Genomic DNA, 12,589 nt, shown 5'->3' on the forward strand with positions numbered 1-12,589 from the left:
CCCAAAGCTGCGTCGAGGTTTGAACTCTCGAGCCGTGAACAGTGGGATTTGGTACGAGCCCAAAAAGGAAGTGCTTCGCCCGAGTCCAATGACCCAAGGGAGCCAAGACGATAGTCTTGAGCCATGGCCGGAACCTCGCCCTGAGCTTCAACCGTGAGCCACATTATTTTCCATTTTTGCAAGTAAAATCAATGACTCTCATTCATAATAATTTTCCAACAAACTTCCCATTTTTTCAAGATATTTACATTTTTTTAATCTATATTTCCCTATTTTTCATCAATTTAACGAAAAATAAAATAAAATACTTTTTTAATGAAAAAAATATTTTTAACTAAACCAATGTCTTTATATATTATTTTTCAAGTGTCTCCTAATTTTTCATGATGACATTGTTTGCTATTTTTTTTATTATTTATCCCTTTTTCTCACTAATCTATCAAAAAAAAAAAATACTTTTTTTAATATTTTTTTTAACTAAACCAATGTCTTTATGTATATTTTATCAAGTGTCTCCAAAAGTTTCATGATTTATTGACATTTTTTACTATTTTTTATTATTTTCGCCTTTTTCGGCCTTTAATTAACTAAAATAAAATATTTACAATTTTTTTTTATAAAATTTCAGCTTGTAAATTTTCTTAAATACATGTTCTAACAATACAAGTCATAAAAATGACATTATGTTACAAATAAAGGTGAGTTTTGGTCCATGGAAAAACTAGTATAACTTAACTTGCATTTGGGTGTCCCCTTGGATCACAAGGGAAAAATCTCTTTATCTATTATAGGGGAAAGAGTTTGGGAGCCTTGGTCTGGCATGGCCAGCATTCGCTCGCCCAGGCATGCGCGTTATGCGTGTGAGGGGTGACTACCCTCTATCACACTGAATGCGATCCCGTGGGGCATCGCCAGAGATCGGTTTTTTCCGAGGCTGGTCGGCCCTATCAGACGATGAGTGGGCCCTTCCTAGTCAGTTTGGCCTACGGTGATTCGTTTGGGAGAACGTCCCTTCGGTTGCTCCCAATGCCCCTTTCGGTTGATTGGTTACGGTTGACGGTATGCTTGAGGCCTAGGGAAACGTTGCGTCTTGTGACCCCCTACTACCTGCTCAGGCGGCATGACAGGTTTTCTTGACGTGGTTCAGTACGCGGGTTGATTGGTTTTGGTGGTCAGAATGTTTTTCCCCTTCGGTTGTCGCTCCCTTCAGTTGAGATACGCTTGAGGCCTAAGGAAATTTTGAGGGCGGTGTGAAAGGTCGCGTCTCATGATCCCTTATTGCTGCTTTGGGTGCATGACGGGTGTTTGGGTCGCGACTTAGTAATGTTTCTCTTAACGTGTTCGGACTTTAGATGGGTGGGTAGTTAGGGGTGTTGGCTTTGAGCTGTCAGGGGCGGTGTGAAAAGTCGCGTCTCGTGATCCCTTATTGCTGCTTTGGTGGCATAACGGGTGTTTGGGTCGCAGCTTAGTAATGCTTCCTCTTAACGTGTTCGGCCTTCACATGGATGGGGTAGTTACGAGTGCTTGCTTTGAGCTCTCAGGGAGAGTGTGAAAGGTTGGGTCTCGTGATCCCTTATTGCTGCTGTTGTGGCATGACGGGTGTTTGGGTCGTGGCTTAGTATTTCTTTCTCTTAACGTGTTCGGCCTTTAGGAATAGGTTAGGCGCTGAGCCCTTGAGAAAATGCAAAACGTTGCGATTCGTGATCGTCAATTGCTTCTTCGATGGCATCACGGGTGTTTGGGGCGTGACTTAGTAGTTCTTTTTCAGTTGGACTTGGCATCTTTGTCCCTTTCGGTTGCTTATCTCTTTCGGATGCTCGGTGGAGAACCTCGGGTCTATGGCTTGCATTGTCCAAGCTCAGGCGGTTAAGTTGAGATGTTGCGCCCCGTGAGCCCTATTGCTTCCTCGTGTGGGAAGACGGGTTGGGGGATGGTGCGGTATGCTGTCCCTATATTTGTTTCACGCTAAACGGTGCTTGCTAGAATATTGTACCTTGCTCATTCATTCAAGTACGATGTATTTGTATGGTTGTTGGTGGGGAAGATCCCGGCAAAACGGTACGCTAGGCGTGTGAGTGGTAGTTGGTTTGTTTGGCTTGCGAGCTCCTTGCTTGTGCATTGAACCGCATGTCGGCATACCTCTTTAGTTCTTGGTCCTAGAGTGCATAGTGCCTTGGGCGAGTTGCGGTCTCCTGTGTTTGAAGGTAGTGATGTCCCTTATGTTTGAGAATTCCTGCCTACGTCCCACTTGAGTTGTCGGCTGGACTTTGATGCTATGGTTGTCATTCCACCTTTCAAGGGCCAAAAGCATTGTTAGGTTGTGGATGATAGTCCATAGTGGTGCCTAGGGATGCAGAATGCTGTTTTAGGGATGGACGTGGACACGTTGCATGCCCAATCAAGCGTTGTACGTTAAGCGTGAACGACTATCTAGTACGGACTGACCATCTCATGCAAAGGGGAGGGCTTATCCGTGCTGATGTCGATCGACGGGTGCTACTTGGTTGATCCTGCTGGTAGTCATATGCTTGTCTCAAAGATTAAGCCATGCATGTGTAAGGGTAAGAAAGCCCGAGCCGTGAGACGTGGGATTGGCCACGGGCTCAAAAAGGAAGTGCTTGACCCGAGTCCGAGGGGCAAAGGGGAGCTAATTGGTAGCATAGAGCCATGGCCGGAGTCTCGCCCCGAGCCGCGGGCCATGAGTCGTTCAGAGCGACGTTTCTTTTTGATCCTTCTGACACGGCCTAAACAAAGTTGGATCGGTCAGTGTCGTCAATCTCACATTTTTCTTGGCATTTTTTGTCATGAGAGGCGTCAGGAAGGTTCTAGAATGGTCTAGAGGCTTCTAGACTATTCTAGCGTGTTCTAGAAGCATCAAGAACACTCATGAAGGATCTAGAATGTGCTGAGGCATCTAGTACATTCATGAAGGTACTAGAGTATGCTAGAAAGTACTAGTATACTCAAGAAGGGTTTGGAAGGTGTTAGAAGGTTCTAGCTATATCTTGTAAATACTAGAACATACTAGAGTAATATAGAATAGTGTGGTGTGATCTAGTGTGTTCTAGGCATGTCCAGAACCTTATAGGTCTTTCTAGACATGTATATACTCTAGGAGAGTAGTGTAGAGCATTCTAGAGATCTCTAGGTTAGGAGCATTCTAGAATGGCCCCAAGGTAAGGGGGCTTGCCTATAAATAGGTTCTTAGGTTCATTTTTGCATTCAAGTTCCAACAAGTTCCCAAAAGCTCTTTTAAGTATCTAACTCTCTTGTAAAAGCATTCTTTTATTAATACAAAGCCTTTTCCCACACAAATACTTTCTTACTATGTCTCTCCTTAGCATGTCTAACCAAACTCATCGGCTTGCACACTTAAAGAGTCGAGTTTAAGGCCGAGCTAGTGAAACCGTTAGTCATTGGCACTAGTGCCGCACGGTTTTCATTAGGTGAATAAGTGAGCTCGTGACACTTCGATGTCGAGTCTTCCTATCATTGTGAAGCAGTATTCACCAAGTACTGGATTGTTCACCTACCAATAGGGAACGTGAGCTGGGTTTAGACAATCGTGAGACAGGTTAGTTTTACCCTACTTATGAAAGTTTCGCTATGGTAATTCAACCTAGTACGAGAGGAACCGTTGATTCCCACAATTGGTCATTGCGCTTGGTTGAAAAGCCAGTGGCGCGAAGCGACCGTCTAGATACGAGGGGTTGACCAACTGTGGAGGGGATACACTTATGAACTTGCCGTATTTCCAATTTTTTAACTGGGTTAAACCTAACCATAGCAAAGTTCTAGAGTGGCATGTAAGGATAGGTGAAGACTCAATTCTCTTAAATAATGATAAGGGGAATTTGAAGACTCAATTCTCTTAAATGATGATAATTCAAAACACATATTGATTAAACAAATAAATTAAGCAATTAAATTTAGTTGTTTAAGTATGTCTAAAATCATATTTGATATACATTTGATAAGTGATATATATTTAAATTCGAAGATGTTGGAATATGCTTAAAGAACATAAGTTTATCTTAAAGTTGATTTTATAAGTCTTGAAATACGTTTCAAAGTCTTGAAGATAATTACGTTTATAACTAGGTTAATTTCGTAATTATATTTGAAATATTTTAATAGGTCAATGTTCCTTGAAAAATATTTGAATTATTTTAGTAGGTCAAGGTTCATTAAAATTAACTTTGATATTATTTGAAATTAAGTTTGAATATTTCATTACACGTTTTGTTATTAAACGTTCAAATGTTTTATATTTAAATTTGAATTTAAATATATGCTTAATAATGTTTGATGATTAAATATAGTACAAGGTACACTTGTTTTGCTAATTTTAGTACACGGCTATAATTGAATTTAAATTAGTTGTTAAAGAGTTTTCTTTTAATAACATGATATTTGAATTAACACTAAAAATAGAAAATGACTATTTGAATTAATACTAAAAATAGGAATTAATTTGAATGATTATTTAAACGTTGATAAATCTGGTTTGTGCTTAGTTTTCATTATCTTGTATGAGTACTAACTTGGCAGCATAGCATTGGATATTAAAGACAAATTACAAGTACAATGACGAAATTATTTTAGCTATCAGTATACGTCAGTTTGACGTTAAGTTCAAGATCTTGAAGATAGGCACAGAATGACCAGGTCAACAGAAAATAACGGAAATGAGCCTTCTTGTTTTCCAAGATGTGTTGAGGCGTAACAGTATATATTTGAGGCTTCATTTCAGAATTAAGAATACATCTCTATCCACCTCTTCTTACAACTTTCTCTCTTGACTTGAAATTTAGAAATTCTCTAAGTGTTTAAAGAGTATCCTTAATTCATCTAACTCTTACATTTGTAATAGGCTTAAGAGTTCAAAAAGAGTTAGATTAAGTTTAATACGCCTAACCAAGAATAGTTTTCAAAGTGTTCAACTCGTGAATCTCTATTGTGAGATTTGGGATTTGCTTTTATTAAAGAGACTTGTAATACGGTTCTTCAAGGGGAAAAACGTGGTGTGAGGAGATAGTGAGATCTTCTTTTTGTATTAAAGTCGGATTAATAAAAGGCGTTGAAATCCTACGGGTTGAAAGATAACCCATAGGCGGGGAGTAGATTGGTTAGAACCGAACCTCGTTAACATATCGTGTGTTATACTTTAAAGTTTATTTTCCGTACATACGTTATTGTTTACGAATTGACTCAAAACTGTTCCAGAAAACATTTTTGACAGACTCCTCAAACTCTTGAGACAAGTTTCCAGACAAAATTTGAAATAGCCCAAACTCTCTATTCACCCCCCCTTCTAGAGAGTATTCAACCTTCTATTAACTTTCAATTGGTATCAGAACTGAGTTTCACATAAAAAGAGTAATATCTTGTGATGGATCCAATAGGAGAAGGGTTGTTTGCTCAAGGACGTTCGTGCTCAAGACCAACTTTGTTTTGCGGTACAAATTTCTCACATTGAAAAACTTTGATGAAAATGTTCATGATTGATCAAGATATGGAACTTTGGGAGATCATAACTAAAGCACCTAAGATACTCATAAAAGAGGATGCTCAAGGAAATGATGTACTAAAGTCTGAGTCCGAATATTCACAAACTGATTTGGAATGGGTTTCCAAAAACTATAGGGCAATGAATCAATTATGTTGTGCTTTAAATGGTACGGAGTTTAATCGAGTTTCTTCATGTACAAGTGCTAAGAAATATGGGACAAGCTGGTTGTGACATACGAAGGAACAAGTCAAGTGAAGGAAACAAAGATCAACATCCTTATGCATCAATACGAAATGTTTAAGATGAAAAAGGATGAGAATATAAATGAAATGTTTACTCGTTTTACTTTAATTACTAACAGTTTGAATTCTCTTGGGAAAACTTTTACTAATGCAGAAAAAGTCCATAAGGTCTTGAGGTGTCTTCCAAGATCCAAATGGGGCCCAAAAGTCACCGCCATTAAGGAAGCTCAAGACTTAAGAGTTCTAACACTTGACGTTCTCCTTGGAAAACTCAACACTCATGAACTTACCCTACATGATGATGGAGAAAATTATGTAATACCTTCCATGAAAAATCTTGCTTTAAAAGCTAAGAAACGTCATGAACCTTCAAGTGATGATGAAGAAAGCGATGATGAAGAAGATCCATTTGCATTGATCACAAAAGGTCTTGAAGGAATTATGAAGATGCAAAAAAGATTTAAGAAATTTAAAACCAGAAATAAAGGTAAGTCTTCTATCTCTAATTCAAACTTTAAGACTAAAAAACTTGCTTGTTTTGAGTGTGGATCTACAGAACATATTGTAAAGGACTGCCCTAAGAAGAAAAGGGAATCCTACAAAAAGAACAAGAAGAAACAAGCGATGGTTGCAACTTGGAGTGATTCCGAAAGATCATCCGAATCTGAAAGTGAAGATGGACAAGCTCATGTATGTCTTATGGCTAATAATGATAACAATGATGACATAGATCAAAACCACAAAGAGGTACGTGACTATCTTAACACCTGCTCAAAAGATGAATTAGTTACAACTCTCCTTAATATGTTTCAAATTGAAAAGATTTTAAAAGATGAGAAAGATATCTTAAGAAGATAGAATACGTCATTATGCTGAAGGTTGTGAAGAAATCTTAAATAAAAATGAATCGCTTAAGGCTGAAACAATTAAACATGAAAAGACTGTCAAGATCTTGAAAGAACAGAATCTCAGCGAGACTAAAAAGCTTATTGACCTTAAGAATGAGAACAATGACCTTGAAGTCAGGCTCAAAACCTTGAAACATGAGTCTGAGATAAATCTACAAGCATTAACCAAACAAAATGAATCCGAAAATAAATTCACTAAAATGCTTACACGTCAACAACCATCTAGTGATAAATATGGTATTGGTTATAATAATGTTACACATAACTATAAGAGTAAAACCACATTTGTGAAAAGTGCATATAAATATAAACGTACACCTACATGCACCTTTTGTTGCAAAGAAGGACATATTAGACTTGCATGTCCATACAGACGTAAGGAAAATTATATTATCAAGAATTCCTTTCCTCTTGAATTGCGTGGACAGATAAAGCAAATATGGGTTCTTAAAGAGACAAGACCACCCAACATGGTCTATCCCGAATATGGTTCCAAATTTGTCACATGGATAGCCAAGTAAGGTTGAGAAAGGTTATTTTTTTTTGTTTTATAGGATAAACAAAAGTGGATTCTAGATAGTGGATGCTCGAGACATATGAGTGGTAAAATCTCTTTATTTTCTGAAATTAAGGAAAGATGCAATGGCTCAATCACCCTAGGAGATAAAGGTAAATGCAAAATTTTAGGTGTTGGTAAATTTGGTAAGAATCCATCTAAAACTATTGACAATGTTTATTTGATTGAAGGTCTAAAATTTAATTTGCTAAGTGTGTCTCAACTATGTGATAAAGGTAATGAAGTAATATTTGATAAAGAAAAATGTGTTGTTAAAAATCCTAATACTGGAGATACTTTCATTACTGCCCTTAGAAATGATAATGTTTATGCCTTGCATACTAACGAAATTGCAGCTCAGAATTTCAAGTGCTTGAAAGCTATTACAGATAATCCAAAACTATGGCATAGACGTTTTGGTCACATCAATACTCACACCATGCAGAAGTTGGTAAGTAAAGATCTAGTTAAGGGACTTCGAGCTCTTGATTATAAACAAAGTCCTATTTGTGACGCATGCATTAAAGGTAAACAAGAAAGAAGTTCATTCAAACCGAAGAAAATGGTAAGTACATCAAGACCATGTGAACTCTTACATATTGATTTATGTAGACCAATGCGTGTACGGAGCATAAGAGGTAAATCTTAAATCTTAGTTACAGTTGATGATTATTCTAGATTTACATGGGTTGATTTTTTGAAGGATAAAAGTGAAGCCTTGAAACCGTTCTCAAGACGTTGTAAAGAGATGCAAACTCAACTGAACCTTCCAATAGTCTCTATTAGAAGTGACCATGGGAGATAGTTTGATCAACTAGGCTTTGACTCCTTTTGTGAAAAATATGGAATAACCCATAACTTTTCAGCTCCTAGGATACCCCAACAAAATGGTGTAGTTGAAAGGAAAAATCGAACCTTAGAAGAAATGGCTAGGACAATGCTTATTGAAAATGGATTAGCTAAACACTATTGGGCTGAGGCTGTTAACACAGCTAATTATGTTTTAAATAGATGCCTTATAAGACCCATACTTAAGAAAACTCTCTATGAGTTATTCAAAGGAAGAAAACCGAATATAGCATACCTTAGATCATTTGGTTGCAAAAGTTTTATTCATAATCATGGTAAAGATAATTTAGGTAAATTTGATGCTAGAAGGATGAAGGTATATTTCTTGGATACTCACTAAATAGTAAAGCTTATCGAGTGCTGAACAAGCGTACAAGTATAGTTGAAAAAAGTATACATGTTGTTTTTGATGATTCCGACAATGGAACATTAAATGAAGGATTTAAAGAGTTAAACCTTAATAAACACTTTAATGATTTGAGTGATGACGAACTGGATGTTAATGATATTAGTGCAGTTAAAAGGAATAACATGCAGGATACCATACAAAATATTAATGATGAAGGAAAACAGATTGTAAACATTGAACACTCACAGTCTGATCTTGAGACCCAATCTCAAGAACTTGAGATAGTTTCTGAACATACTGCTTTAGATACACCAATTAGAAACACCTCAAATGAAGTAAGTACAAGTTCTTTGAATGAAAACACACCATCCATACTACGAAGAAGAATTAGAATGTCATCTCAACATCCTTTAGAAAACATTGTAAGTGATCCAGACAAAGGTACGCAAACTCGATGCTCTCTTAAGAATCTATGTGCATTTTCTGCTTTTGTTTCTCTTGTAGAACCGAAGGATGTTAAAGAAGCATTACAAGAACCAGAGTGGATCATTGCAATGCAAAATGAATTAAATGAATTCGAAAGGAACAAAGTTTGGGATCTAGTTGAAAGACCTCCAGATCGTACTATCATTGGAACTAGATAGGTCTTTCGTAATATACTCAATGAGGATGGAGACGTTGTAAGGAATAAAGCAAGGCTGGTAGCTCAAGGCTATAATCAAGAAGAAGGTATAGATTATGATGAAACTTTCGCACCAGTTGCAAGGTTAGAATCTATTCCTATTATGCTTGCTTTTGCTTCATACATGAATATTAAACTATATCAAATGGATGTTAAATGTGCTTTCTTAAATGGATACTTGCAAGAGGAAGTATATGTTAAACAACCACCCGGCTTTGAAAATTCTGATCTACCTAATCATGTGTTCAAACTAAATAAAGCGCTATATGGCTTGAAACAAGCTCCAAGAGCTTGGTATGACAGATTTAGCTCACATCTACTTGAAAATGAATTTCAACGAGGTAAAACTGATAAAACACTTTTCATTAAAACTAAAGGAAAACATATTCTAGTTGTTCAAGTATATGTTGATGATATATTGTTTGGAGCTACTAATGATTCTTTGTGCAAGGAATTTTCTGAGATTATGTGCAAAGAATTTGAAATAAGCATGATGGGAGACTTAACATTCTTTCTTGGACTACAAATAAAGCAAAAGAAAGATGGCATATTTATTTTTCAAAGTAAATATGTTAAAGATTTGTTAAAGAAGTACAATATGGATCAATGTAAAGACGTTAATACGCCTATGAGTACAACACTAAGTCTAGACCAAGATATAAATGGTAAGAGTGTTGATCAAAAGACTTATAAAGGTATGATTGGTTCTTTATTGTATTTAACTGCTAGTCGTCCTGATATCATGTTTAGTGTTTGCTTATGTGCTCGTTTTCAAGCTAACCCAAAAGAATCTCACTTAACAACAGTTAAGAGAATCTTTAGATATTTATATAAGACTAAACACTTTGGTCTGTGGTACCCTAGTTGTGAGAATTTTAGTTCGATTGGTTTTTCAGATGTTGATTATGCTGGATACAAGGTTGATAGAAAAAGCACCTCAGGATTGTGTCAATTCTTAGGAAATTTATTAATCTCATAGTAATCTAAAAAGCAAAATTCAGTTGCTTTATCTACAGCTGAAGCTGAATACATAGCTGCAGGTGCATGTTGCTCTCAAATGTTATGGATCGCTCAACAACTTCGAGATCTTGAAATTGATTTCAAAGGCATACCAATAAAGTGTGATAATACAAGTGCAATTTGTATTACTAAGAATCCTGTACAACATTCACGTACAAAACACATTGAGGTACGTCACCATTTTATAAGAGATCATGTTGAAAAAGGTCATATTTCTTTATCCTTTATATCTATCGAAAATCAGTTAGCGGATATATTTACAAAACCTTTAGGTGCTGATTGTTTTGCTTATATACGTATGGAACTTGGCATACTAAATGATGTTGCATGAACTAAGGAGGAATAATAACATAGGAATAATAACATAGAAGTAATAAAACACAAAAATAATAATATAAGATCAAAAGGATTGAATATTAAACGTTAATTTTTACTTAATACTAAGTATGTATTAAGGGGGAGCATTACAGTTGCATGTTTGATTGCAAATTTATGCATGAGTTTGAGAATTGAAAATTTAATTTCAATTTCTTAAAAATTATTTGTTCTATAAATATGGGATTTATAATTAAATACCTTTAATCAATAAAGGATATTTAATTATTTTAAAACAAAAATTGTTTGTCTAATTTCTTTTTGGATTACTTCAAATCTTGTTCATGATTTTGGTTCAAATCCAATTAATCTCATGATTACAATTCCCAATTAAACACCCATTCATATCATTCTATAACCGGTCAAGTTACACATTTTTTGCATTCAATTGTATTTTCAAATCAACACTTATGGAAGTACAAATGCATTGTACTATACTCTTTTAATAGAGAGTGAAACACATTTTTCATTCACTCACCACTACACTTCTGATTTGCTTTTCAAACCTTCTCTTTCACCTTCCTTTTCAAGCCTTCAAAATCCTTTTCAATGGCACCCAAAAGAAAGATGAATAAATCTGGTACAAAATCCAAAAAAGGTGAATCATCCAAAACCAAAATGCCTGAACCAATAACTCCTACCATTCACTCACCTTTAAACTCTTTAGATGTTCCAAAATAGTGGTTTGAGAATCACACAGCGTATGGGAGATGCATTGATATTTTCAAACATCGCTCACTTTCTTATGTTGATATTCTTGATTACAATTTCTTCTTATTTGAAGATCTTGAGATTATCTCTGCTTTTATTTAATCAACTCTTGGTATTTTGTTGAACCCTGGTTCTACTACTTATCCTGCTCTTGTGAAAGTCTTTTATTCAAACTTGTCTTTTACTATGATTGATGGCAATCAGTCCTTAAGAAGCTTTGTCAAAGGACAAGAGATTATTATCTCTAAAATCCTAATGAATGATTTGTTAAAATTCTAACATGACGCTGATGATAAAACTCCTAATATTCTGGCTTTACAAAATGCTAAGGACATGTTTATTCTTAAATCCTATTCTGATTTCTCTTCTGTTAAGCAACTGACCCACAATGCCTTGAATTTATGTGGTAAATTACTGCATTATATTCTTGTTAGAACTGTCTTCTCACGCAACTCCTCATGTGAATTAGTTACAGATGCCCATCTAATACTGATGTGGAAAATTGCCTCGTTTAAGAATATTGATTTTGCTTATGTTATTTTCTTTTTAATTTTCTTGCTTTGGGGAGATTTATATTTTAATTCTTGCTTTGTTTGCTTGCATATATCATGTTGGATAAAATATATTGTTGGATACATTGTGTGCTGATGCTCTGTTAGATGTTCTGATATATTGTTGTGCTTTGATTTATTGATGAATTGTTTTGTGTATTGCTAAATGCATTCATTCAACATTCATGCTTGGGGGAGATATGAAAATTTATGGAAAAATTTGTGGAAACATGAAAATTTGTGGAGATATTAATTTAATATGTTTCTGTTAAAAAAAAGGGAGATATAGATATAAAAATTGATAGTTTCTGATTATTGATTCTTGTTCATGTTCATAATGTTTGATAATCATGTTTTTGATATTAAAGCATTGATATGAATCTACATTACAATAACGATTATTATATTTGCATGTATTGTGATTGGATATTTGTTTGCATGCATAGATAATAAAACATGAAATCTTATTCGATTGTGATGATATGAAGCATGAAAATTCATTGGTTTATACTATTCTATTTTTATATTGTTCTGATTTGAAACTGTTTTCAAAATTTTGAAGAACATTCTGATTGATGATAAAGTCTTGAAAATATTTTGTTTAAAGATATATTGTTTATTCTTATCATGTTCTCAATTCATATTAACTTAGATATATGATTTAGGAAAATATGGTTTTGACTTTCATCAAGGGGGAGATTGAAGACTCAACTCTCTTAAATAATGATAAGGGGAATTTGAAGACTCAATTCTCTTAAATGATGATAATTCAAAACACATATTGATTAAACAAATAAATTAAGTAATTACATTTAGTTGTTTAAGTAAGTCTAA

General features: G+C 35.2%; 1 pseudogene; it reads right to left on the minus strand.

Moving 5' to 3' along the window:
* LOC130812840 (uncharacterized) overlaps window positions 1-164 on the minus strand; it is a 2,384-nt pseudogene extending 2,220 nt beyond the window's left edge.
* Window positions 165-12,589: the final 12,425 nt, after the last annotated feature.

The sequence above is a fragment of the Amaranthus tricolor genome, chromosome 5 (genome assembly GCF_026212465.1).
Source record: "Amaranthus tricolor cultivar Red isolate AtriRed21 chromosome 5, ASM2621246v1, whole genome shotgun sequence".
NCBI lineage: Eukaryota > Viridiplantae > Streptophyta > Magnoliopsida > Caryophyllales > Amaranthaceae > Amaranthus > Amaranthus tricolor.